The following is a 27,902-nucleotide window of genomic DNA, read 5'->3' as shown; positions in this document are numbered from 1 at the left end:
AATCAACAAGGATAAATCTCATGAATATAGGGTTAAATGTTTTTTAAATCACCAAAATATATATTCAGTATTACACTATTTATATTAGATCTTATGTCATGAAACATACTGTATTATGGAGGAGTATGTACAAACTTCAGTATGCTATTTGTCCCCTGGAGGGTACTGAGATCTCAGGGGGCCACATGGCTGGCCTCAAGGATGTTTTTATGTTCAAATATTTTTTAAATTGGGTAGATGGGAAGAAAAATGTTACTTTTATCATATTTTACATATATAATTTATATTTCTTATAAAAGCGCTATATTTTAAGATTAACAAGAAGAGGAATTAGTGTTGAAAATAGTATCTTTGGTTCAAATCCCTCATCTTCTACTTTGTATAACGTAGCATGAGACTCCCAGTTTTTTTCTCCTTCATATACACAATTGAAATTGAGAATTAGAAATGACATATACATTTGCTAGCACAATGATTAGCGCATGTCAAGTACTAAATATATATGGAATATACTGTAGGTGCTCTCTAATGGCTTCTCATAGCTATTCCCTTCTTCTTTGCATGATGTATGTGTTAACTTGAACTGGCTTCAGCCCCCTTTCCTGCTTCATCTTCTACCATTGCCTCTTCTTAGCTACTGCTCCAGCCACATGCCAGCATTTCTCATTTCTTTGCCTACAATACTAAGCCCATTTATCTGCCATTACTCCTCAAGGCTCATGCCAAATATTAATAGCACCTATCCTGTGCAGCAGAAAACACTACAGCACTGACCCCATCATGCAGTAATTTTAGTGTTTATATGAGGGTTTCACCATAATATTGTTACCTCCATAGAGCAGAGAATATATATTTTTTCATCATCTTTTTTTAAGAGTGGTGAAAAACAATCGATCAATAAATCACTACCGAATGAATGAAGTTATAATTTTGAGATAACCTTAGTTCTCTAAATTCTGAGTTGGATTTTAAACACGAATCATGTGCAATTCTACTAATCATGAATAGCTAAAGGTTTTGTTGTTTCAGAAAAACTAACGAAACATTTCTGAAGAATAAAAGTTTCATTGGAGAGATTTTCTCATACTAAGGCTATCTAAAAAAGTAAACCACATATATGATTAAAGAACTCACACATTTATATCACAAGACTACCCTAAAATTAAAAGAAAAAATATATATAGTCAATCATATCATGTCATGTTGACGCCCCAAAATAATAATTTGTAATGGCAGAGTGCAATTAGTCTTCTTTACTTAATTTAAATTCATTTGGATATTTATTTTCTGAAACATTTAATAAATTGACCTTAATGCATCATTGCATCATTCAGATTTAAGTATGTGATACCCAGCATAACTAAAAAGTGTATTATACCAGCTAGAAATCATTAAAATAAAAAGGGAAACTACAAGGTACTTATTCAAAATAGTCACTTGAATATTGTGCTTTATTTTTTAGCACATATTCACAAATAAACTTGCTCAAGGGGTATATATAACCAATTATTCAAGAAACGTGAAAAATGAGATGGAAATAATATGTGCAGAATCTATGAATTAACCATAAATGTTCCTCCTTCACAACACAAAACAGGATAACAACAGCTACATCTGCCACCTTATGATAAAGGGAGTCAATTTGTTGGAGAAAATAGTTGTAGATGTTGGGAGACAAAGAAGGAAAAGAATTGTCTGTGAGAAAAGACGGTTTAAGTAAAGAAAGAAAAATAATTTGTAAATAATGAGTACAAGTAGTTCAACGAGTGCAAATAATACTATGAGATGTTGGACTGTTCCAGCAAAATTTAGATGTGTTTTGTGAGAAAACAAAAAAAAAATTATTTTAAAATATGCCACAGGACTGTCTTTGAAGTCACGTAAGAGAAAAAACAGGAAGCAGTCAAAGGGAAAAAAGTACCTTGCTTCGGAGAAACGGTGCATAAATCAGTCTTTCTCGGTCTTTAATGTCACAGGATTCATCAGGGGATCTTATTAAAATAAAGATTCTGATGCAGTTTGGTCTGGGTGACACTTGAGATTCTCTGTCTCTAACAAGCTCCCAGGTGATACTAATGCTGCTGGCCTTGGATCACACTTTAAGTTTCAAGGATAAAGAAAATTACATTGTAGTCCCACAGATATGCGTTCAAATCCTAGCTCTCATCCATATAATTATATCACTTGGACTCCTGCAAGCCTCCCAGCTTTATTGAGGGGGATTTGGGTAAGAGTACTTTGCTCATCCTGTTGCTGAGAGGTTATGAGATAGTGTTAGTAAATCTCTAGGCACAAGGTAGGTGTTAAATGACCATAAGTTCCCCTTGCTGAGTGCTTGAAACTAATTCAAATCAACCTTATTGAAGATACGATGATTATTATGTCTAAAGTGCGATAAAAATAAATAAGTCAAGATGTCGCTAAATAAGTCAAAAGAATTAAATGTCATTCCATTTTTATAACATTTCTCTTTTTATGTACTTTGGCAGATATATCATTTATAAGTAGAACATGATCAGAGGGAAAGAATTTGCTGGAAGGATACTGAAAACATTTGGAAAAGCAAGAGGTTAAAAAGTCATATTGAGATGGTGACTTCCTCCCATGACATTTCTGTCCAACAACCAATTAGGGCTTTGGCAGCAAACAACGGGTGGAAAGCCATGATTCCATCAAATGAAAGCTGGAAAGAGTTGAAGTAAACTGAGGGTGTGAGTCTTTCAAGTGTATGTAGAAAATGAGTAGATATGTTTCAAAATGGCATTATTAGCATGTAGGCTGAATAAGAATGCAAGATGTCATGAGCAGATGAGGTCTTGAGGCTTCTCCACATGATTGGTTAGACTTTCCTACAACAGGCCCTATTAGAGACACTCATGACCAAAGCTGAGGAGGAACATGGGCCTTGCCTAAATTGCATGCCCTGATTCCAGAACCCCCCTCAGACTGCCATTGCCATTACATCTCTAGATGTCCCTGCCGCTGCCTCAGTTCCTTAAGCATTCTCTTTTCTTCTGTTTAGCCACTCTGCATTTATATGCTGATGACATATAACAACCCCTAAAAACCTCTCAGAAATGCGAACTAACACATTGAAATGAATGCCTTTTGTAGAAAGAAACACTTTGAAAAGTCTTAAGCAATCGTCAGGTTTGGATTTAGGTGGGGTAGACATCAGCTTCTTTTCCTACAGCAGTCTCTAGGTCCCTGAGGTTCCCTGAACCAACCTCATTGCCTGCTACATTGTACACCCTCTACTAATATGTCATGTGGGAATGAGGTCAAGATTTTTGTCTTTGGTATACATTTTTATAAAAATAGCAAAAACTAAATTAAAAAGTCAAGCATGTAACATGATCATAAATGAAAGACATAAAAATTACAGTGTCTTATCTAAGTATTCAGACAACATGGCATAATTCCGGCCTGAACTGTCATCAACATAGTTAAAAATACTTATAAGTCATGTTTATAATAGGAGGTGTCAATGAACCTTCACGAGGCACTCAAACCTCTTCGGCTTTTATGCTGCTTAAAGGCCATAGTGGATGTTTCCCTGAAGTGTCATTTGCCTTCTCCCATGACAAGACCCACCCATTTTCTCTGTATAACAAAACAAATGTTTCTCTAGCAACAGAGGAGAATGAGTAAAGATCTACTATTTAAATGTTGGTAAGAAATCACCAAAGAAACTATTAATGAGATTAGATAAAATCTCCCTAGAACAACTTTTTCCCCTCATTCTTAGTGGATATTTCAGAATAAAATTTTCAGGGGAAAAACTTAAGAATAAAAAATCTTTAGCAATAGCAGTGACATATGAAAAGCTTTGGTCCAAACTCAGAAATCTTTGGAGCAGGCCTGTGCCCACGTGCATATGGTTCACTCAGTTAAGAGCATTTAATCTGAAAATAAATTTAGAGAGTACAGGACCATCTCTATAATTTCACCCCGAGGTTCAGGTTGCTCAGCCAATGTTTCCCAAGTCATAAGCTCATCAGAAATATCTCCATGGAGACCACATTGGTCAAGACCAAACCAACTCTTTCGTACTCTAATATATTAACCACTGAACTGGAACTTCTGCTTCCATTCTCCATCCTCCTCTCACCTTCTGACAGATTTCTTCCCAGGGGCTGTGTGATCTGGCAATGCCACATCTCTCCTTCAAGCCAATTAGCTTCTCACTCATTACCCCTTAAATTCATTGCCCTTTGGTCCATTCCTAGAACAGGTTCCTCTCTTTCCCCCAACAGACGCAGGTAGAAGTTACTCCTTCTCCTATTCTGTCTCCCTGGGTTTTCCAATTGTTGATGTTTGTCATGTTCACATCTCACCCTAAATATCAGCACACATGTGAGTCTTCACTGAAGTGCCCTTCATTATTGTTTTCTACAGTTTCTACAGTTTTATCCATAGCGTGAATGGATCTCAGCAAATGTTTTATGTACCACTTATTTGTTTATCAATTTTTCTTCCACTAGGATGGCAGTAATACCATTAAGACAAGGGTCTTGCTTTTTGTTCTCCAAGGACTCACCAACCAGCACTTAAATTAGAACCCAGTAGGCAGGGTACCCTACCTCTTCACAAAACCTTACAGTCATCTGAACTTGGTTAAGTATTACTATAGTTTATATTAACATCATCATGCATATCATTTCTATACTCTAAAGAAGACAAAACGTTTGTTTGAACAGGATGCTGTTGACATCTCCAAAGTATAACAGTGGACCACTCAGAGTGAAACTCTGAGATCCCTCAAGTGAGTCCAACCTCTTCAATAAGAACACTGATGATGGACTATCTTGTTGGTCAACATAGGTTATCATAAAGACTCTGAAAATTGCTGTTAACCCCACGCTTGACACAGATGATTAACCTTTACAGAACAGATGAGACCTCAGCCTCCTTCTGTAGGAAATCAGATCTTTGTGAACAGCTCAAACTTATTATAATACTCCTATTACTTGTATTTACAAATTCATCTGCTTCATAAAAATAAGCTAATTTACGTAACCTTAACATTTGTAGCCCCATAATATGCTGAAATAAAAAAAAATAAATAAACACAAGTTGAATATTCATATAACTCAGGAGTGATATTCCAAAGCCAAAGCTTAAGAAAAAAATTAAAAACCGCTCATTAACTATTTAGAAAGAAACTTAGTTGCACACTCACACTAAGATGTGGTTGATACAAGCACCCTGAAAAGATACAGTTTCAAACAATAACTTTTATGAAATTATCTGAGTAAAAACCTTATTTCCAATCATTAAGATAACTGTTTGTTAAAAAAGTAAGAAGTGTCAAATAAAAGTAATTTACTTGTCAAAATATGGAAGTATAGATCTTAAGCACAGAAGCCATATCACATGACAGTATATCTCAGAACTTCTGTTTTAGGGGGTAATGTGAGCTTCTCAATTTGGATTAATCCTTGCATTGAGAATATTAGAAAAAATTATTAGTATTAAATTAAGTGAAATATACATTAAAAGTCTTCTTAGAAGCACTGAAGAGCAGAAATGATAACAAGGACTTATCAGGCCAACATCTATGTAAACGAGATTACATCAAGTAGAAAACAGAAGGCTGAAGACACTTCTGTGCTTACCCATCACAGCAAAACTGAACTTGGGTTTGGATGGTCAAGGCCCACTCTCACAGGGGACTCTAAGTGCAGTCTCTCCAAAAGAAAGCTAGACCTTAAAAGAGCTACAAATTTGGGATAAAGATTAACCAGAAAAATAAAACAAAACCAAAAATATCATTCCCAACCTTCAGGAAATAGCAAGAAAAACTGTGGTGGTACTGAATAAGAAAATAAAAATCCTTGAAAAGGCATAACCTCAAATCCTTTTATAGTATGTATGTGGCTCAAATTCACCTAAGTGGTCCAATTAGTCTCAAAACATGAATTTATGGACTTGCAGGCCCTTAAGACACCCAGGCATTAAATAGACAAATACAAATGTTCTCACAAGTACTTTAAGGCTACAAAAAGATTCACACAAATAATTTTCAAGGAAAATCAGCAGCATAAATTAATAAAATATACAAGAAAACAAATCTCCATAAATAAGAACCAACAGCCAAAAATAGTTTTCCTATATCAGACATGATTGTTAATGCCTATTGCTATATATTTTAAGGAAGAAAAGTCAAGCTAGAAAATATCTGTGTGTGACACAGCATGATGAAGGAGCTCAGGAAATTTCACTCCAAAATATGACTATGATGAATATTTACGTATTCAAATATACCGTATTTGAATATAATGAATAGTTTGAATTAGATGCTCTTACAGATTAACAGGCCCTTCGAAGAGGCTTGCCCTCTCTCTGCATAAACCAAAAAAATGGACTTCCCTTCCTCTTCCTGTTACCTCAATACATTACAGGAAGGAGGATCAACAATACAACCAGACCTGGCCCAAATCATTTAAATATAATACCTGTTTCTCAGGTTAATTTAATTTGCTAAGAAGCTTTTACAAATCAGTCTGTTCCCCATCCATTTATTCTCCCCAGCACCATTTGTTCCCCCTAAACAGAATTACCTTTACTCCTCATATCCCCTTCCCTTCTAAAAGGGAATATAATTCAGATATATAAAAATATCTGAATCCTATCAGGATATTGAGTAATCACTCTGTGATTCTTTCCATGTGCATGGTAAAGAAACCTTTCCCTTATTCGTCTGCCTTAATTGTGAGTTGATCTTTCAGTGAACTTTCAGGGGAAAGCACCAGTTTCCCCTCACTCTATAATTTCTTGAGTGGAAAAAAAAAAAGATTAAAAAAATGGATAGGATTTATACCGAATGAAAATAGCTAAAGAGATATGTAGTAACCTGGGAATAAATAATAGGATTTTTCTAGAATGTAGCAGAGATAAAATAACATGGTGAAATGAACAAAAGACAGGTAAGAGACATGAAAGTGAACACTTAACATGAATTCAAAGTCCCCATAAGAGAGGCAAAAAGGAATAAAATGGAGGTAATAGCTGAAGACACAATGGATGAGAAATTCCAGAAATGGTGAAATAATCACAGATTCAGGAAGCTAAAATATTCTAGGTAAGAAATAAAGAAATTCAAACAAGATGTATTATGAAAGGCAGAAAAGAATAGACTATCTTCACCATTCTGAAGAAAATAGAAAATAAAACTCCTTGGCTTTTTTCACTGGCTAGAAAGCTATATCCATTGAAATTGTCTTTTAAGAATGAGCAAATAAAGATATATCTGTACAAACAAACAAATGAAAGAGTGTGCCGCAAGCAAAATCTCATTAAAGCAAACTATAAACATTGCGCTTCAGTTAAAAATAAGATAAAATTAAAATATATGACAAAATATAAGTCGGGAAATTGCTCCACTAAAAGAATTTTTTAAATGTAAAATTTACAAACCACTAGAGAAGTAAAAACCGAATAGAAACAAAGACACAATCATGTCACTTTGCTTTCCGCCAAGTCAGATTAACTGGGACCTGAACTACCTTCCCCGCTGTACACAACTAGAACACAACCGTTTTCTGACACTGGAATATCAGCAGCATAAAACTGTGATCACTGACAAGGGGAAAAACAAGCAGGATTAAATGAGGTGAGCCCCCCGATTGGCTGGTATGATATGCTTTTCACCTGGAGATGTTTTCTGGGCCACTCCTGGGGGATCTTGTTGTGCAAGGTGGTTTCACTAAAATGAAGAGACAGATAGGAGGCTACAGAAGCTCAAAATGGTGGCTTCTTGCTGGCTTCCTGCCTGCTTTCTGTTCCTGTGAGTCCCTGCAAGTGTCACCTCCACGGAGGCAGCTCCTCTCCATGGCAACCATTGAATGCAGCCTGTAGTTTTTCCCACCACTTGCAGAACCTCATTACACCTGACTCAGAGATCTGGCTCTGGCTGGCCAGTCTCCTCCTCTTAGCTCGGAGACACCAGACAAGACCAGTTGAGCAGCGCCTCTGCTTCCCAGGCCTGCGTTCTAGAGCTTGGGTCCCCTTCTCTAAGCTAATAAATGTTAATAATGTCCACCTCTCCCTTTATTTCCCCAGCTATACCATGAGACAAACATATAATAGTTGCTTTCTGTAGTAGCTAACTCCATGATAATTCAAGGTTCTTTGTTTTGCCTTTCCACTTACCTAATTTTACATCCTGCTAACAATCCTTTATATTAAATTATTTCAAAAAAAAAAAAAACTGGTGAGATCTCTGTCTCCTAATTGGACATGACTGTTACAACTTGTTCAACTAGAAAATTCAATTCAAGGTGGGTTTAAGATCTAACTATGAAGGCAAAGCTATTATATTTTTGAACATAATAAAGGAGTATATTTTCAGAAATTCGTGGAGGAGATTTCTTGTACAAGATATAACCTCCCCCAAATAAAGGAAAAATAGGTAAAACTTACATTAAAATCCATAATCTCGTTTATCAAAAAGCATTATAAACCAAGCAAAGGCACAAATCACAGGTTGGGAAGACATTTCCAACACAAACACATAGGAGAAAAATATTTCAAACATGTAAGTATTATAAATCAATAAAGAAAAGGCTGGCAACCAGAAAGCAAAATGTCAAAAGACTTGAAATTCAAATGGCCAGAACATGTAAAAAAATACAGTAAGGAGAATGTAAATTAAATCCCAAACAAAATACGTTTATGTATGTAGCCAAGTGGCAGAGTTGAAAAGTCCAAAATACTATCTGTTGTTAAGGATACATACAGATGGAAATGTCAACTGCTGTGACCACTTAAGTCAAAATTGTGGCACTGTCTAACACACCAACCACCCCCGTTCCCCTTTAGCTCAGCCAGATCATTTCTAGGTGTGTATTCTAGAGCAGCTCTGGATGCATGGCAGGACACATATACAGGACGTTTCACAGAAGAATCGTTCATCATAGCCAGACAACTCCAATGTCCAAACTACGGAGCAAATAAATAACTTGTGATATATATTTTACAACAGAACTCTACATAGCAAAAATAACTCTAGTGAAAGCTAAAATATGAATGAGTCTGAAAAGCTAATGTTTCATAAAAGCGAGGATGTGTAGGGTATGATTTCATACATAAAACTTCAAAAGAGAGAGAGAGGGGAGGGGGAACTGGAAACGTACCTAAATTGTTTAGTAATGCACAAGTAGTTGGTAAAAAAAAAAAAGATGATTAAATAGAAAGCAAATAGAACAAGGAGGGGAATAGCTAGCACAACATTCAGGAGAGCAGCTACCTCCATAGTGAGGGGGAGGCAATGCAATAGAGGATGCTTAGGTGTGGTCAGGTAAGGAGGATGGCCTGAAGTGCGGTGGATGTTCTTGACCTTGGTTCTTTATGCTTATTCATTAAAAATGTGCACGTGTTTTTATGCACCTTTCTCTATGTACATCTAAAAATGGAAAAATATCTCTAGGCCTCTGAAGATCACAAAAATGTTCTTTATGACAGTGATTTTGAGAATGCCACTGGGTTTCCTGGATTTCGCAGCACTGAGCTAAGGTGAAGGTGTGACTTCTAGTTTGTAATGAGGATACTGAGGTCAGGTTTGAAAGGACTTGTCCCAGGCCACACAACCAGTGAATTTGATTTTTACATAGGTGAGGGTCTATCTTCAAATAAAGAACGCTTCACCAAAACTTAGAGTTCTTAGGGACAGTGAAACCACTAAGCTAGGGATGTTTTCCATCCTTTTAACTTATAAAAGAAGAAAAAGGAGGAGAAGGAGAGGATGGAGGGATACGGGTAGGAGGGGTGAAGAAGGAAAGAAAAGAAGGAAGGAAAGGACAGGGGAGGGAGCAAGGGAAGGATGGAAGAGGAGACAGGGAAGAAAACAGGGAGGGCAGGGGAGAGAGAGGAGGAGAGAGAGAGAAAGAGACAGACAGACAGTCAGACCAGACTCTGGTATCTCTTTCCTTAGTTTCAGGGTTTTTTTGTTTGTTTGTTTTTTTCTTGGACATCTGAAATCCATTATTGGAAGACCACTGCCACTTACCAGATAGAAGACTCAGACAGCAGATGAACAGTGAAAACAGAGCCCAGTGACAGGAGTAAGCCCCTTGGCTAGGGACTGTCCCCGCCACCTGGTGGACCAGTCTGGGGACCTCAGTCCCTCCGTGGACCTCCGGGCATTTGGCATAATGCTGACGTGGGGCAGGTGACTGCAGGCAGTCCCTTGACTTGAAGCAAAGACTCAGATGAGTGCTGGGGAACAGGGCGGTGGTGTGGGGACAGGGACAGCCCCCTGAACTGGGGGGAACAGCAAAACCGGAGGAAGCCAGGAGCTGGGGAGATGGTACCTATTTTTGTCTTCTGAAAAGGGGTGCGCGGGGGCCTGCAGGCAGGCAGGTGGCAGCTGGGGCAGTTGACGCGTTGGCATCCTCGTCATCGCCTGGCTTGGCTTCCAGCAGTGGGTCCCGGGACCTGCATCCTCCCCGTCCTTGGCCTCACTGGACTTTGAGTTGGGGACCCAGAGGCCAGAGTCGATACAGCGCTGCATGTGGTACTTGGCGTTGGTGGGGTCCATCTTGCTGATGGCATCTTGCCGCATCTGTCCGTCCTTCAAGTCGAAGCACTTTTGGAGTTCCTCAGGGAGGGACTCATAGACTTCAACTGGGTCCAGGCCACCAGGGCCCAGCCGCTTCTTGCTCCTACACCTCATACTCCTCCATGGCCTTCCTCCTCATACTCCCCCATGGTCTTCCTCCTCATACTCCTCCATGGTCTTCCTCCTCATACTCCCCCATGGCCTTCCTCCTCATACTCCTCCATGGCCTTCCTCCTCATACTCCTCCATGGCCTTCCTCCTCATACTCCTCCATGGCCTTCCTCCTCATACTCCTCCATGGCCTTCCTCCTCATACTCCTCCATGGCCTTCCTCCTCATACTCCTCCATGGCCTTCCTCCTCATACTCCCCCATGCGCAGTTTGGCCCCACCCGCACACGCTCCTTGAAGGCTTCTAGTTCATCATTGCAGCCCTCCATGTACTGGTGGTCAGCGTCTTAATCTTCGGGAAGAACTGCCGGAAGCAGGCCTGGGGTCCACCTTCAGGCTCTCAGTCAGCTCAAGGCTGCACGTCAACTGCACAACGATGGTCTGGTGGGCCACTTGCTCCATGGGTGCACGTTTCTCCTCCACCTCCAGGTCAACGCACCAGATGACCAGGTAACTGGCTGTCTCCTAGCAAACCAGGCGGACGTTGTCTGACACGTACTTCTTTTTTTTTTTTTTTTGAGACAGAGTCTCACTCTGTTGCCCAGGCTAGAGTGAGTGCTGTGGCGTCAGCCTAGCTCACAGCAACCTCAGACTCCTGGGCTCAAGCAATCCTTCTGCCTCAGCCTCCCGAGTAGCTGGGACTACAGGCATGCGCCACCTTGCCCGGCTAATTATTTTCTATATATGTTAGTTAGCCAATTAATTTCTTTCTATTTATAGTAGAGACGGGGTCTTGCTCTTGCTCAGGCTGGTTTCGAACTCCTGACTTCGAGCAATCCGCCCGCCGGCCTCCCAGAGAGCTAGGATTACAGGCGTGAGCCACCGCGCCCGGCCTTGACGCGGGCTTCTGACTGTGGTCCCAGCGACCTCGATCTGTTTCTTTGCACTTTTCCACAAGCATCTGTATTTTTGCTCTCTCGCCTCCTCCGAGTCCTCCTCCGCCTTCTCGGGCTTGATATGAACTATGCAGTCGCTGAAGCCGTCTGTGCGGAGCGTGTCCACGTGCCAGGGCCCGCTCCTCTCCTTGTGCATCTCCGCCAGCTTCTGCTCCCAGCCCCGCTCCTCCCTGCGCAGCTGCTGCGCCTCGGCCCGGCCCGCAGCCGCTCCAGCTCCGCCTTGCAGCCCTCGGCCACCGCCAGCTCCATCGGCTTGCGCTGCCACTCGGCCACCTTGCGCTGCCACTCGCAGCAGCCCCTGTGCACTTCCTCCTTCTCCTCCTGGAACTGCTCCACGTGCTCCACCGGAGCCTGGTGCCGCTGGTGGAAAAGGCTGGCCGTTTGGATGTTGGGGTGCGTCTCGTCCTCTTCCTCAGACACCTCGATGGGGTCCCGCACGCTGTAGTCCCCCGTCTTGCCTCGGTGGCCCAGCCCGCAGGGGCTCTGGTGGCTGCGGTGCTGGAGACTAGACTGTGGAACTCCACTTTCTGGTTTTTGCTTGACGACATCCAAGAGCAGAAAACAATTCTTTCCTTTTCTCGTGCTGATAGGGCTCTCTCCTCCAAGTGCTGGGTAAACTGTTGAAAATAAAGCCTAAAACCTCTCTGTAAACATACAGGAAATCAATGGAAGATTCATTAAAGCACAGTATCCAAGGTAATCATAATTTACTTTCCAAAGTATTTTGAGTAACAGGAAACTTTTCAATAATCTTTGCTGTGCTTAAACTAATAATGCCATTAATTAGTTTCTTTGAGAGACTTCCTGGGCATTTTATCAATGATTCCTTTTTCACACTCCCGGGATAGAAGTCTTCATGCATTCAAATTGCAATCAATGCAGGCAACTCCATGGACAGTGACTGTCTTCTCCACTTGACGTGCTTCTCTTATTTGGTGTTCTTAATCCATTTATCTCGACTGCAAAGAGCGAGATACAAGGAGGGCAGAACATCTCAGGCAACTCTTGGGCCAGACAGATCAGAGGGGATTTTGGCATGATGTTAATAACAACAGTGAGAAAGAACAGCAGGCACAGCAAAATATGTGTCCCGATTTGCAAATTAAGTATGATAGTAAATGTTTGACCTTGGAAATAGCAAATACTCTCAGTTGCAAAGTTGTTTAAATGTACAGAGTGTTGTTCAAAGGGAGTTTTCTCAAGACTAAGTCAAAAATATATTTAAAGGCCCTAATATGTGAAAAGCATTTGTACGTGTCACTTTTATTTATTTAGATAGTCCTAATGCTATGAAAATTTAATAATCCTATAACAAAATTGTATGCTGTGATCCCATGATAAAAGAAATAGAACATTAACTCGCTCATTCTAATGTAGAAAAGGGAGGATTGCATTCTAATATTTATTTATGTTATTTGAGGTAATTCTCACAACAATCCAATAATAATAGTAATATTAGTACACCCCAATATTAACATTTATTGACTACGCTGTCAGGCACTAGGGCTAAAGGAGACACAGATGTTACCTTGTTTAATCCTCATAGCAGTCTTGTAAAGAAAGGTGAACATTTTAATTTTCATAGGTAAAGAAATAGAAGCCAAGTGAGGCTAAACCACTTGTTTAACTTCAGATTGATCATGGGGGGGGGGGTGGCCAGGAGGCAAGAAGTCAAATCCAGGCCTGTCTGCCTCCAACAGACTCTCTTGTTCTGCTGTTATACCTGCAGCCTCCTAATTTCTTTTGAGTGTCTAGTGTCTGCCAAAACAACATCAGATAACAACATCAGAAATGAATCTAAAATTCCCTTGTAGAGTTAAAAGTATAAAATAGAGGGGGAAAAAAAATTACTAAAGAAAAGGACAATTGCTGAGCTCCTGTGTGTGTGCAATGCACCAGGAGTGCAAGCGAAGGAAAGAATGTGCTGTGTCTGCTGGGGTAGAAAAGCCAGGGAACCCAGACAGAGAAAGCAAGATGCGAACTGGATCTGGAAGGATGAGTAGGAGTTTGCAAGGATGAGAATGAAGGAAGAGTATTAAGTAGAAAAATAAAACCCCAAACACAGACAGACAAAGGTAGTAGAGGCAAGATCAAAAGGACTTATTTGAGGAGCAGTTTTTTACTTTAAGCGCATTCACATTTAAAGGGAGAAATGCTGAAAAATCAAGACAAGAGCTGAGAGTGGAAGATATGAGACTTGAAAGGAATGTCTGATGATATCTGCTGGTCAAAGCTATAGTCTAAATAAGGTGTGGGCTCATTAACTATCACACATTAGCAAGGACCCTGAGACTTAACCACTTAAAGTGTGGTCTTGCTGTGTCACCCTCATCTGAGACCTTAGAAATTCAGAATCTCCAGCTTCAGTCCCGACCTCCTGAAACTGAAGCTTCATTTCCCAAGATCACTGGGGGATTCGAGTGCATATCATGTTGTGAATGGCAATGACTAAATCAAGACAGTGAGTTCCATGAGAAGCTAATGAAAGTTACACGATTGACTTCAATATAGTTGGGATGCTCTAACCCCAATAAGGCGGTGCATTTCCTATAGCAGGGAGCTAATTGATACCTAATTAGACGAAGGATCAAAGTTTCCACACTTGGTAAGTCCTCTAGTCCGAGAAGGGAAATTTGAGAATATGTAGCTTCCCGGGACACTGACAGACCATGCTGAAATGCCGAGGCTCTGGAAAAGAGCATTAATTTTGACTGCCTGCATTCCCAGCCTAGACAAGGGCAGTTAACTGGCAACACAGGAGCGTCTGGATGAAAATGAATGGAGAAGAGTGATTCGCATTTATGAAGGCTTTGCGTTCTGGCAAGTGCTTCACTTTTGCTTTCTCATTTAAGCCTTACTTTAAAAGATTGGAATCTGAGGCTTGGAGAGGGTAAATGACTTTTCCATGTGTGATTGTAGCAACAATAATGGCAGTGATTTTGTAGCTAGCATTTACTATGCACTTACTACAGCAGTTCCCTCTTATTAGCTGTGGATATGTACCGAGTCCTCCAGCGGATGCCTGAAACTGCAGATAGTACTGAACCTGGTGGCTGTCACAGTGGAACACGTTCCTGTTCGTATCTTCCACTCACAAATTTAATGGCTTTTCTAACTTAACCAAGCACTTATCACACACTATGGCTGTAACTTCTGCAGTTTGAGGTGCGGCAGCAAAACTAGCACAAATTTCTTGTGCCTTCTTCACAATTTCACAGATAGAAGATTCATTCTTACCATAGATCTTGGCAACTGCAGCATACGATTTTTGTCTTTCCTCATTAATTCAAGAACTTTCGACTTTTCGCTCAAAGGAAACACTTTACAGCTTCTCTTCAGCAGGTCTGAATGGCCGACATCACTACTCTTGCACTTGGGGGCCATTATTAAGTCAAAAAGGGTTAATCGAACACAAGCACTGACAAACTGTGGATCTGGTAGCCGAGAGTGCTGCCATGTGGCCAGCTGGCAGATGGTGGGTGCATAGCATGGGAATGCTGGTCAGGGGGAAGGGGCAGGAAGGTGAGAGATTTCATCTCACGCTACAGAACAGCATGTTATTGAAAACTTATGAATTGTTTCTGTCTGGAATTTTCCATTTAATATTTTTGCACTGTGGTTGACTGTGGGTAACTAAAACCACAGAAAGCAAAACCATGGATAAGGGGAAAACTACAGCGTGTCCAAATTACCAAACTAAATGCTTTTGCATCCATTATCTCATTTAATTCTCACCACAATCCTGTGAGAAGGTATCGTTGCCTCCATTTGCTAGCTCAAGGAATGAAAGGGTGGACAGTTTATAGGGCATGTCCATGGTCACACACTAGTGAGTATTTATGCTTCAACATAGATGCGTCTGACTTGAAAACCCACATTTGTTCCTCCATACTAAAGTAACTCCACAGGCCCCCCCATCAGCGCCCCTCCGTGGTTCATCCTCAGTGTTCTTCAAGAGGTTTCAAAGATTCTGAATCTCTCATAAATGTGCAAAAATAAAAGGAAAGTAAGAAAACGAAATGCTTTACTGTGAATAATGATAATTGCAAATAACAAGATTTCTGAGATTTATACATACTATTGAACTAACATTTGATTTTTAAAAAAATGTGCCCTTCAACAAAGATGGAATAAGCATACCTTTGTTGATGCAGTTGTCTTCACCGATTTATCAGGAGATGGATGGGTAATCAGATTTCCCTATCTACCCTGCCATATAGAGTCCCACGCAAATAAGTGCAGAAACATTTAAGGCAATTTACAAGGATACTGACTGTACATTTCCCAAATAAAGTTCTAAACCAACCCCCATACCCACATCTCAAGTTCTCTCTAATTTCCCTGTCACACTACAACAAAATTCCTGGATTGCTCTACATCCATCCAACACAGGTGCCTTTCCTGGAGGTGCAGCCATTTAGAGGAAGTGTGGGGGTCCTCACAGAGCTCTGTTTGAATGCCAGATTCCCCACTTAAGATTCCCACGGCCTCAAACAGTTTCTTTGATATTCTTTAAACCATGGCTTCCTACACCACGAAACGGATCTTTGTGTTAGCTCAGAGGATTGCTGTGAGGATTCCACCAAATCCCAAAATAGACAGGCAGTTGGAAAATACTGCCCCGTGGATGGTCCATCTCTTCTACATTAACCCTGATGTTTTACATAGTCAGGATTTCACGGATATATGCTTCTGTCTTGGAATCAACATGTCTGAGTTGTAAGTACCACAAATTGATAAGGGTATGCAAGATTCTGAGCAGTTGCTGTACTTTTTAGTTTTTAAGATTTTTAGTCCATTACATCTGGGTTTAGCAATTCGATCACCTTGAACAGTGTATTTGTTTTCAGAGAAGTTAGATCATGTAGGCTAGCATCAGGCTGATTTATAAAGTATGAAATATTTTTAACTCTTTTGCGCATCCATCTTCTGTTACTGCATACCCCATTTACTGACTTCCAGATATTTATGTTTATCCAAGATGCTACTCATTTGTGGCAACAAACCAAGGCCTCCTCTATCTGTTGTGAGTGATCTCTCTTATCACCCACTTTCCTAACACCTAATCAAACATTCTTTAAATATATCTGATCTCAATAAGATATTGAGTAAAGGGAATTTGGTTAAAAAAATTCAGAGTAAGTACCTCTAGTGGATTCAGCCCATGCTTTTACCCAGAGCATTGTTACTACTAACAAGCTATCGTTATTGCTAATTAAAAAAAGTTAAATGTATATCTAATGATGGAATTTCCCTAAATTTTTTGTAAGAGATGCTTCCCTCATATTCTTAAAATGAAAACCGATCAAAGCAGCTTACATACTAGAGACTTCGGTAATTTGAAGGAATTCAAAGAAAGCAAAGCATGTAGTCACAATGAATCATATAGAGTGTTAAATTGACTGTGTCTGTTGGAACAGATAATCTGAACTTGCCATCACATCACACGGACATTACATGGAGAAAACAAATGCCACAGGGCATGTGAGCATATCCATCCTCCAGAATATTCCTCTCCCAAGAAATTCTGTGCATTCTTCAAACAGTGTCTTAAAAGATAAGCCCCGTTTGCCCCAGGTAAATAAGCTTTTCATCAGCAACATATCTGTCATATTGGACTCGGTGCTGACACTCAGTAGCCTGGCAAAAGACAGTTGAAGATTACAATTTTCCATTTGCACAAAGTCTAAAATTATGAACTCTGTGGATACCAGTGACACAATGATTAACCCTCACTTCTATAACGCCACGGCTTGACGGCTATAATTCATTGTTGGAGGGCTAGGCAATCTGCTAATGGCCTTAATGACACATTCCACTTGGAATGTGTCAGCTTTTTTTTTTGAAGGCACAAAGAAAAACAAAGATAGTTTTCTAATACTGTCTTGCCAGCATCTAAGGAAGCTGATGGAGTCACCACTGCAGCTATAAGTTTCCATTTCTATTTCAGCCCTGTGCTCTAATCCCCAATGCAGACTGATCCCAACACCATGCATACATTTCTCCAAATTACGTCATCAAACATGGTGGTTAGACTGACACATGTAAGTGGCTTAAAATATGTACATACACACAGTGGCCACATCTGTGAAGAGCAACTTTCCTCTATCAGAGCACACCGTTTTCTGCATATGGCAATGTTCCAGCATATGCTCTGTATCCCAAAGCTCAGTCTTTGGAAATACCTTTGTTGCTTTCACTGTATCTTATTCCACTATTTCTCCCTCTGAACATAATGCCCATTTATCTCCATATCCTTGCTTCTCCCATTTCATAAAGATCTATGCAAGTCTTTCCCACCTTCTAGCTCCCCTAAATCTCTTCCCCTTGGTTAAGCCCAGTTTTAGGATCTCTCAGATAACATCCTTTCCAGCCCCACTATGCCCCCAGTTCCCCTGGGCACCAGTTATCCAGCCACATCAAATCTAAGGTTTTGGACTCTGCTTCGGGTCACCCTTAAGTGATGTGAAAATTCAAACTGGGCAACACCTAGTCACATTTAAAATCCTCTCCTTAACTAGCATTTGAGACTCTTTGATCTCTCACTTTTGATATTAGTATCTTATTTGGTGCTTTGCAGTCTCCTTGCTAATCTCCCATAACTTCAAAACATCATGATGCAGAAAATAGACTTTAGTAGCAATATATGTGCCATTTTCATTATTTTTGTCATCATCAACAGAAAGAATACTGACATTAATTGAGCATCTACTAAATGCCAGGAAATGCTCTCAACATGCAATATGTGTATTCTCATTCCCCATAAAATCTAGCAGTGAATTACCATAAAACAAAGTTCAATATTTGTTGAATGAATGAATGGTACCCATTATTGGAATGTTTAAACATCAAGCCAAGTCAGAGTTAGTGGTCGAGTATGCTTCCCTTTCCTGTCTATAGATAAAAATAATTAAGTTATAATAATTAACCAGGGTCTTGCCCCCTTGTTAAAACCAAAAATGACAGGAGAAACTTGGCAAAATCATAACCAAATGTACAATATGCCTCTCCATTCCCCAGGAAAGTGAAGATATAGAAACCTGGAACACTGATAGAAAAATTTTACTAATGTCAACTCGATTTTCAAATAATTTGCCAATGCAGTTTTAGCTGTCAGTAATGGGCTAACAGACACTGCTAATCAGTAGAAGGAGTGATAGGAGACAGAGAAATAACTTCCAAGCCCAAGACAGAGACTGGCTGAAATGCCAAAGGCACGATCCTCAAGGAAAGCATTGAAGTTGAGGGCCCAATCCAGATGTGGCCAGGAAGTCCAAGTGTGTCCTGCAGAAGAACCCAGCTCTCTATCTGTGGGCACCTGCCCCTACATGGAGCCAGGACCGTGGGAAGAGAGGAAGTCAAAAAGTTCATAGAAATCACTTTTCTGAATGAAATCACTTTTCTTGCTGGGGAAAAGAAGGAATACCTACGTTGTAGGGAATAAGTCTTGGGGCAGCCAGTAGAAACAGCCCAGTTTGTCTGCCCCTTTCACTGTCCTCTTAGCCCAGCGTCCTGCACGGAGACGCCGTCTGCTCCAATATCTCCCTTGGCTTCTTGGATTAGAAGGGCCCCTAGAGACCTAGAAACCCCAGAGTCCACTGGCGGGTCTGGTGCGTGACTCACCCATCAGCATGGTCAATAAGTCTTCCCAGGCTCTGCTGCATTTTTCAGAAGACTGTCTCCCACGTGGCAAGGTTTCAGAAAGGTTTCTCTTATATTGGGCCTAATGTCTTTACCACCCTTACTTTCTACACACCAGAACTCTTCTCAAGAAACACGGCCCCACCAATTAAGTCTCAGCATCTTTTGATAGAACTTTCTGATGCTGATTAACTCTGTTCTTGGGGCTGACCTATCCCCTGGCAAATAGCAGGTACTTGACAAATTATTGGCAGGCTGCCTGTCTACACGCTCTGTAATGCTCTTCTGTATCATATAATTCCACCACCAGAATGATGATTGGCATCAAATCATCCTATTAATACGATCCTTGGGCCTCCCCCAGGCACCTGCCTTGCCCCTGTGCGGCCCACGGCTCCCTGCTTTCCAGACGACTCCGGCCCCACCAGTCCTGCTCTAAACCCCAAGGGGAACGAGGTACGGGTGTAGCAGTGGGAAACGTGACTAAAAGTGAAGTTGGTGCCGGATTATAAAAGTCCTTAAAATCCACACTCAAAAAATTATTAATATTTACTTACAATTAAAATGTGCACATTTTAAATGTAGCATGCGAAGTTTTGACAAATGCACACACCCAGGGAATGCGTGATTCTATCAAGATACAGAACATTGTCAATACCCCAGAAACTCCCTGCACACCTTCTCAGTCTCTCCCCTCTCACCCACACAGGCAACCTTTTTTCTCTTAACTATGGTGTAGTCTTGCCTGTTCTAGAACTTTATATAAATGGAATCATACAGTGATATCATTCGCATCAATGGAATCATTCTTTTATATCCCTATTCTTTCTCTCAGCATGTCTGTGAGAGCCATCCATCTTGTGCCATGTATCAGTAGTTTAGTTTATATATTAATATATTTTTCTGATGGTATTCATTGTATGAATACACCGGTTTGTTTATATTCTCCTGTAGATGGACATCTGAGATGTTTCTATATTTTGCTAGTTTGAGTAAAACTGCTATGACCATTATTATAATAGTGTTTTGGGACACATATCTTTATATATCATGAGTAAATACCTAGGAGTGGAATCTTGGGATCTTATGGCAAAAATATGCCTAAATATTATTTTTATTATTTTTTTGCTTCATTTGAGTTTTTACACTTTTTAAATTAAAAACTGCGGAAAAAATGACCTTTGTTAGTGCACAAATCTGTGAGCATTAATAAATGTATATAGTCATTAATCTATTACTCCCCCAAATTTTCACATGGCACATTGCAGTCAACCTTTCCTGCTACCCTGGTCCTTGGCAACTCTTTTCTGGTTTCTGTTCCCACAACATTCTTTCTCAGAATGTCATATAAATAAAATCATATACCATGCAAAGAAAAATTGACCATATCTCTGTAGGCCAGTGACTCTCAGTACACATGGTACAATGAGTCATGTGGATGTTCTGAGACCTCTTTGTGATTGTACTTCCAGTTTTTAACTGATCTGGGTTTTGTTGTTGTTGTTACAAGTGATTATAGTTGCTATCATAAAAATAAATGGTGAAATTTTCTTTGAGGAGGGAAATGGCTACTTACTCACCTTCCCCTACTTTATGGTGTGTTTTTGAAACATAATAAGCTCCAAAAAAGGACAGCCCTTTGGATTTTAAAGTTCAAGTTTTCTGGCCTTTTACCCCTTGGAACTGTAAACCTGCAAATTAGCTCAGTGGTCCCTCACAAGTATACAGCAAACAATAACAGGTGCATCCATTTATCTCTCAAGGAGGTAAGAGGAGTTTTCATTGTTCTTTCCTTGACTACCGTATATATTTGTGTGGATTTCTGTTGAGAGTTTATAGTCTCTTTTGTGCCACTATATATATATATATATACACACATATATATATATACATATTTATATAATATATATGTGTGTATATATATATACACACACACACGCACACACACACACACACATATATATATATATATATATCTGATAATGCTTTCTCAAAATTAAATTATTTTTTTCTTTTCTCTTTCTTCTGCATTGGTACAGAGGGGTCTTGAAGGATTGTTTCGTTTACCCAGTGCTACAACTCACCGTGTATACTGGCCAGCACTGAGCTGAATGGTTCCTGTGATGTTAGGAATATTAGGGTACAATGTGCTGTGAGTAAGAGGAAAATGGTATTGCACATTTTTTCAAGCAGGTTCTTAAAGATGTTATCTCATGTATATAAAATAGTATTGAAAGAACTGTAAATAGCAACACACTTTTAGAGGGTGACATTTTGAACCATTTTAGCACCATTTTGAGACATTTTAATGTAGTCATGATTATTTTACTAGCTATTGAATTGTGAATTCATTTGACTTGAGTTGTTTAAAACTTAATTCCTTTGATTGTACTGAGACTAAAACTACGTGGAGAATCTATTGCCCTGGAGAAGGCAGAACTAGGGCACAAGCAAGACTTCAGGTGGCAACATTCACATTGTTGTTGACATGAATGGCCCCCCTGGAGGACAAGTCCCAACTTAGTAATTGTGGCCAGGCTGCACAGCATTGCTTGCTGATGAGACAGAATGAAGTCAGAACAGGCAAAGAAGTTACTGCAAGGGGCTATGTCAGAGTGAGGCATGGAGCTGGAGAGTGGTGGTGGGGAGTTTAGGGACGGGGCAGATTTGAGAGACACTTTGGAGGCAGACATGAGCAAACAAGAATATTTGATTAAATGAGCAGGACAGGTCAGATATGGTGGCTCAGGCCTGTAATTCTAGCACTTTGGAAGGCTTAGGCGGGCAGATCACTTGAGCCCAGGAGTTTGAGACCAGCCTGAGTAATGTAGCGAGACCCATCTCTACTAAAAACAGAAAGAACAAATTAGCTGGGCTTGGTGGCACGTGCCTATAGTATCAGCTACTCAGGAGACTGAGGCAGGAGGATCCCCTGAGCCCAGAATTTTGAAGCTGCTGTAGTGAGCTATGACGATGCCATTGTACTCCAGCCTGGGTAACAGAATAAAACCCTGTCTTGGAAAACAACAACAACAAAAAGACCATGCCAGGGAAGAGAACAGTGATCGATGCTTTGGGAGTTATGCATCTGAATTGAGAGAAAAGAAGCACTGTTTTCGAAATTATGGAATTTCAGACAGAGGGTAGACATGAGCACTAGGTAGGTGCTAAGTAGGTGACTTTGGACATGATCAGCCTGAGATGCCAGAGAGATACTCCAAAGCAGCTGGACAGTCATGTGTGTGTCTCACAGGTCAAGAATTGAGTGGCATCTTTGGAACGCAGCCTCATTTAAGTTTTTTTTTAAGGTTTAGAAGTTTCTGCAGCCATTGGGTGGAGTCACCTGAAAGATGTGGCCAAGGGAAAGCCGTAGGAAATGTCCCATTTCTGTGGCAACAATGGAGAGAAGCCTGAATTAGAGCAGGAAGACGTAGCTGGAGAATTAGGAGGAAGAAATTCCAGAATAACAGCGTGAAACGCAATGGGATGAACATGAGGGCTGATTTTAAAAAAATGTTCATTTTCTTCCCTAGATTTGTCCTGTTACTTCTCTTTTTAGGTCTTAATATTTTTAATTGCCTCTTTTCAGAGTTTTTCTAGTTCTTAATTTCAGAGCTTCTTAATTGATTTTGGCTATTTAAAAAAAATCATTAGTTATAGTTTTCATTTGTTTTGGGACCAGCATTCTGGCATGCTTTCCTTGTCTGTGTCATTCTGCTTTTATTCTTTACCTTATAAGAACTTGTAATAACTTTGTATGGAATTGAACAAGATCTGTTTTCCTGCTCTTCCTGTCCTCTCCTCCTTTCTCCTCCTCCCCTTCTTCTTCCTCTTCTTCTATCTCCTTCCTTCTTCTTTGGACTTTCCCTGTACTTTTAGGAAGGAGGAAAGGTCAGATAGATGTACTAGTGTTATGGCCCTAGAGCTCCCTCTCCTGTCATTTTTGCAAAATAGTAAGTGAGAAAATTCACTGTGGCAATGCTGCTTTGGTTCTTCCCTCCTCCTTTTTTTTTTTTTTTTTTTAAACTATTTCCTTTTCTTTGCTTCTATTGTAGCTATTTCATAAACCTGAGTCCAGATTGCTGCAGCATTTGAGATCTCGCTGCAGAGCCCTTGCCCTTGCCTATGAAATAGTTTGCTGCTTTGCAGTGAACCCGATAGGCTTCCAGTAGGAGCTGACTAGTAATCTGGGGGTACCCCTGAGCTTTGAGGCTCTTATGCTAGTATTACATTCATGAATATTTTGTAATATACTCTGTAATCTATCTGTGTTTATTTTAATGAGAAAATAGTTGTCATTGCCTTACAATTGAGTAAAGTGGATACTTCAGGAAGATGCACCATGTCCATGATCTCACGAGCCTGGAAGTGCATCTATAACCCAGTTTGACAAGCTCGTGGGTCTATCTTCGAAGTTTTGTTACAGTTGCAGGGACAATGGCCAGGCTTCAGTGGACAGTAGTCTTTATCTGTTCTTTAAGAATATACACAAGTAAACATGAATTTATGGTAAAGAACAGGGAGAGAGGAGGCTTCAGAGAGAAATAAAAATGGAGAAAAGAACTTATTTTAGAATTATTAAACAAAATCATAGGAGGCCATTGTTTTGGACTGAGCTCTGTACAAGGCCCCCAAAGACCAGGCCAAACCAAAATGGAGCCACTCACGCTAAATGCCAAAAATCAAACTGAAACCGAAACTTTAAAGAAGGAGATAGTAACAGATCCCAACACTGACCAGTTTTTTCTGAAAATACAAGGTTCCAGTCTACCTGACTCAGCCGAATAAGGAAGTCCCCTCTGCTTTAACCTTTTCAAAAAAGTAACCTGAAGTAACTTAATGTCAATCAATCAGGTTTTTTCCTATTATTCTGTTTCCTGGTTCCCACCTTACAAAACCCGCTGTTCTGCCATTGCCCAGCAAGACTCTCATTCTATTTTTTAGAATGGAGGCTGCTTGAATTCATAAATCACAAATAAAAGCCAATTAGACCTACAACTAAATTTGTTATGATTCTGTCTTTTGATAGAAGCAAGGTGACTTTAACATTTTTTAAAGCATGACCAAGAATTAGGAGAGGTGATATGAAAAAGGCAACTGTTTAAAGAATACACTCTGCAAGAATAAAATTTAAAGGAATAAAGTTTTTTTTATAAAGAGATTAGCTCTGAAATACATGCACACACACACACACACACACATACACACACACACACACACACACACACACACAAGCACACCTGCCCTTGATGGATATGTTTGATACCTTGGTTGGGGCAATGGTATCATGGGTGTATGCCTACATCCAAACTCATCAAGATGTATACATTAAATGTGAATAATTTTTAGAAATTAATTAAACATCAATAAAGCTAAAAAATAAAAGGAATGCCTCCTCTTTCGTGACACCACATTATTGTCAAGCCTTTTTTTGCAAGATCCTAACTCAGTATGGGAGAGTCAGTTACAGTAGATATGACTCAACTTCCAGAGACATCTGCATTTTACTCCTTGAATTTTTTTTTTTTGCATGATTTTTATTTATTCCCTCTTTCTCGATGCCACCACCGAGAAGAAATTAACGTCTGTCTACATGATGGGCTGCCTGGAGAGCTGTGAACTTGTGGTAGGCAGAGAGGTTAGAGGTCAATGCCCTTTTGTACAGCACCGGCGTTGCATTAGAGTGAGCGGCCAATATTCCACACGTGGGACATATTCATTAGAGGAGGAAAGTATTCAGGGACGTAACGGTGGATGGAGGAGCAGAGGGAGAGGTTAGATTGATGTCTGCCGAGCTCCACTGATCCGCTCTGGTAACACAGCATATCACTCTGCAACGTGCTTGTCTGAGCCCAAGATGCATTTTGTGACGGCTGGAAGCCTAAGCTTGTGGGCAACTTTGTTGGTTCCACCCAAGAGCTATTTGGGCTGCAGCCAAGTCCTGCTCTTAAGGTACATGGCAGCATGGCTGTGACTGCCATTAATATTCTTTCTTCTGCTTATTAAGCCTTGTATTCAGTCACAAAAGCTTAAGCCTTTAGGGAATAAACAGAGTAAACAAATGAGCAGATTAGACTTTCATTAAACCCAAATCCAAAAATTGCACAGCTCAGCTGAATAAGCACCAGTTGATAGTTACTAATTAGAAAACATTTCAGGCCAAGGAATAAAATTTTGGTTACACAAAAATTCTATCTGATCCATTAATACCAAAGCCTTGGAAAATATAGAGCTGCCAGGTCATTCTGGACACAGGGGACGTTAATTCTGCATTCTGAAACTAACACTGATTCCAAGGGGTGATTTGTGCGATAGAGAGGATATTTCATTATGAATTTGTGGATTTTTTTACATTTCTTTTTTAAATTTCAGAGCATTACGAGGCTACAAATGGTCAGGTTACATATATTGCCTTTGCCTGGCCCAAGTCAGAGCTACAAGCATGTCCATCCCCCAGACAGTGCACCACATCCATTAGGGGAAAAAAATACTTACATGCTACACATCTGATAAAGGGCTGATAACTAGAATCTATATAGAACTCAGGTAAATCAACAAGAAAAAAATCAAACAACCCCATTAAAAAGTGGGATTTGTGGATTTTGATTTGTTTTCCACCTTCCAAAAAAATGATGGATGCCCTTCTGAATAAGATGGTACATTGAATTATGATTTTAGGCAGCTTTCTATGCTCCAAACACAAAACACAATAAGATACAAAACAGAAAAATAGAAAATAAAAAAAGATAACCAGGCTAAAATCAAGAAAAACATGGATACAGAATAGAAACATGGAGTGGCATACACAAATGAAGCAATGGTGCAGCCCATTTGAGGGAAAAAAGGCAAAAAGTGGCAGCTGACTGAGGGTTAAGCTATTATTGGTAAAAAATAAATAAAAGAGAATGTGGTATATCATATTATAATGCAATATGTTAACGCTAGGGAGGAGAGAATATACTTTATTGTACTATTAATGTCAGGGTTTGCCTCGTGACTTGTTCAAGCCAATGAAATGTGAGCAAAAATGATATGACTCCCTATGGAAGAAGCTTTAGGGGCGAGTGACAAGTTTCCCCATACGCTTTTGACCCAGAAAGAGAAAATCCCATCTTCCTTGGTCTCGGAATGAAGGTGATGATGAAACATAGCCACAGCACCCGCAGCAGGTATTAAGTATTAGTGAGAAATAAAACTTTGTCAGTGTTTCTATGCCACAGAGATATTGAGGTCATTTGTTATTGCAACATCACCTTATTCTGACTAGTATCTGTACCTGAGAAGACTTAAGCTTTAAATCTCCTCCCCAGGATAAAAGATAAGGAGGTTGGTGGGGGGAGCTGTCATTGAACACTTTTCAGATTTCAAGTTCCCAGGTAGCTGCAGGCCTGGGGAGATGAGAGTGAGACACTTGTAATGAGAGCAAGATGCTTCCTGGCCGGGTGACCAGATCTACTGTACCCCCATGCACAAGTGGAGGAGAGATCTGAGACGGCCCTTATCTCTCAACTCTAGCAGACACTGAATCCCGCAAAATGAAAAGAAGCAGAGGCAACTGCAGAGTTGTAAAGTGCTGGGGCACTGAAGGCTTGTCCCAACACACACGTGGATACTTGACAAAGGAAGGGAGACCAATGGGTTGAAGGTATTTACAGAAATCTCTGTAGAAATTAGCAGATCACTAAATTAACGGGGAAAAAGACCTTTAAGTAATTATGCCAAGAAAGTCACTGATAAAAACCAAAAAATAGCAATAAACATCAGTAGCAAAAAACTTTTTTGCTGCTGGGGATGAACCTGATTTCCAGAGTTGCCATGCTATACTATTTTAAATGTTCAGCTTTCAACAAAAACGTGTTTGTTTTTCACAAAGAAACATGAAAGTAGGCCCATGTGGTGGGGGGAGGGGCGCACAGCAGTAAATTGAAATCTTTCCAGTGGTGCCCAGATGTTGAACTGAACAGAAAAAGACTAAGTCAGCAGTCATAAATATGTTTTAAAAAACTGCAGAAGGCCATATCTAAATAATTAAAAGAAGTTATAGGAATAATGTCTTAAAAACAAAGAATATCAATAGTTATCAATTATTATAAAAATTGTAAAAGGAAATCAAGCAGAAAATATGGCATTGAAATGTGCAATAACCAAAACGAACAATTCACTAAAGGGATTCAACAGCAGAGTTAAGCAGACAAAAGAAAGAAACAGTGAACTTGAAGATAGATAAATTGAGATTCTATAATTTGAGGAATGGGAACCAAAAATGATAAATAAAAATGAATGGAACCTTGGAAACTGGTGGGACATCATCAATCACACTGACATGTGCATAACGGAAGTCCCAGAGGACAGGATGGGGAAAATAAGACAGGGAATATTTGAAGAAATGATGGCTGAACATTCCCAAAATTTGTTTAAAAAACATTAATTTACACAGCCAAGAAACTCAATGACCTCCAAATAAGATAAACTAAGGATATCCTAACCTAGTCCAATTATGATCATATTGTCAGAAGACAAGCAAAAAGAAATACTTGTGAAAATATCAAGAAAAAAATGAGTCATCACATACCAGAGATTAAAATTATCAGCACACATCTCATTAGAAACCATAGAAGCCAGGCTATGGTGGGA

General features: G+C 39.9%; 1 protein-coding gene and 1 pseudogene across 7 annotated transcripts in view; both read right to left on the bottom strand.

Moving 5' to 3' along the window:
* Positions 1–27,902, bottom strand: part of NRG3 (neuregulin 3) — a 1,059,991-nt gene that overhangs the window by 186,189 nt on the left and 845,900 nt on the right. The gene's annotated exons all lie outside the window — the stretch shown is intronic.
* Positions 1,199–16,044, bottom strand: LOC142875622 (hsp90 co-chaperone Cdc37-like; annotated as a pseudogene).

Source organism: Microcebus murinus, chromosome 14 (assembly GCF_040939455.1).
Source record: "Microcebus murinus isolate Inina chromosome 14, M.murinus_Inina_mat1.0, whole genome shotgun sequence".
In the NCBI taxonomy this organism is placed as follows: Eukaryota; Metazoa; Chordata; class Mammalia; order Primates; family Cheirogaleidae; genus Microcebus; species Microcebus murinus.
This window is presented reverse-complemented; position numbering and strand designations above follow the sequence as displayed.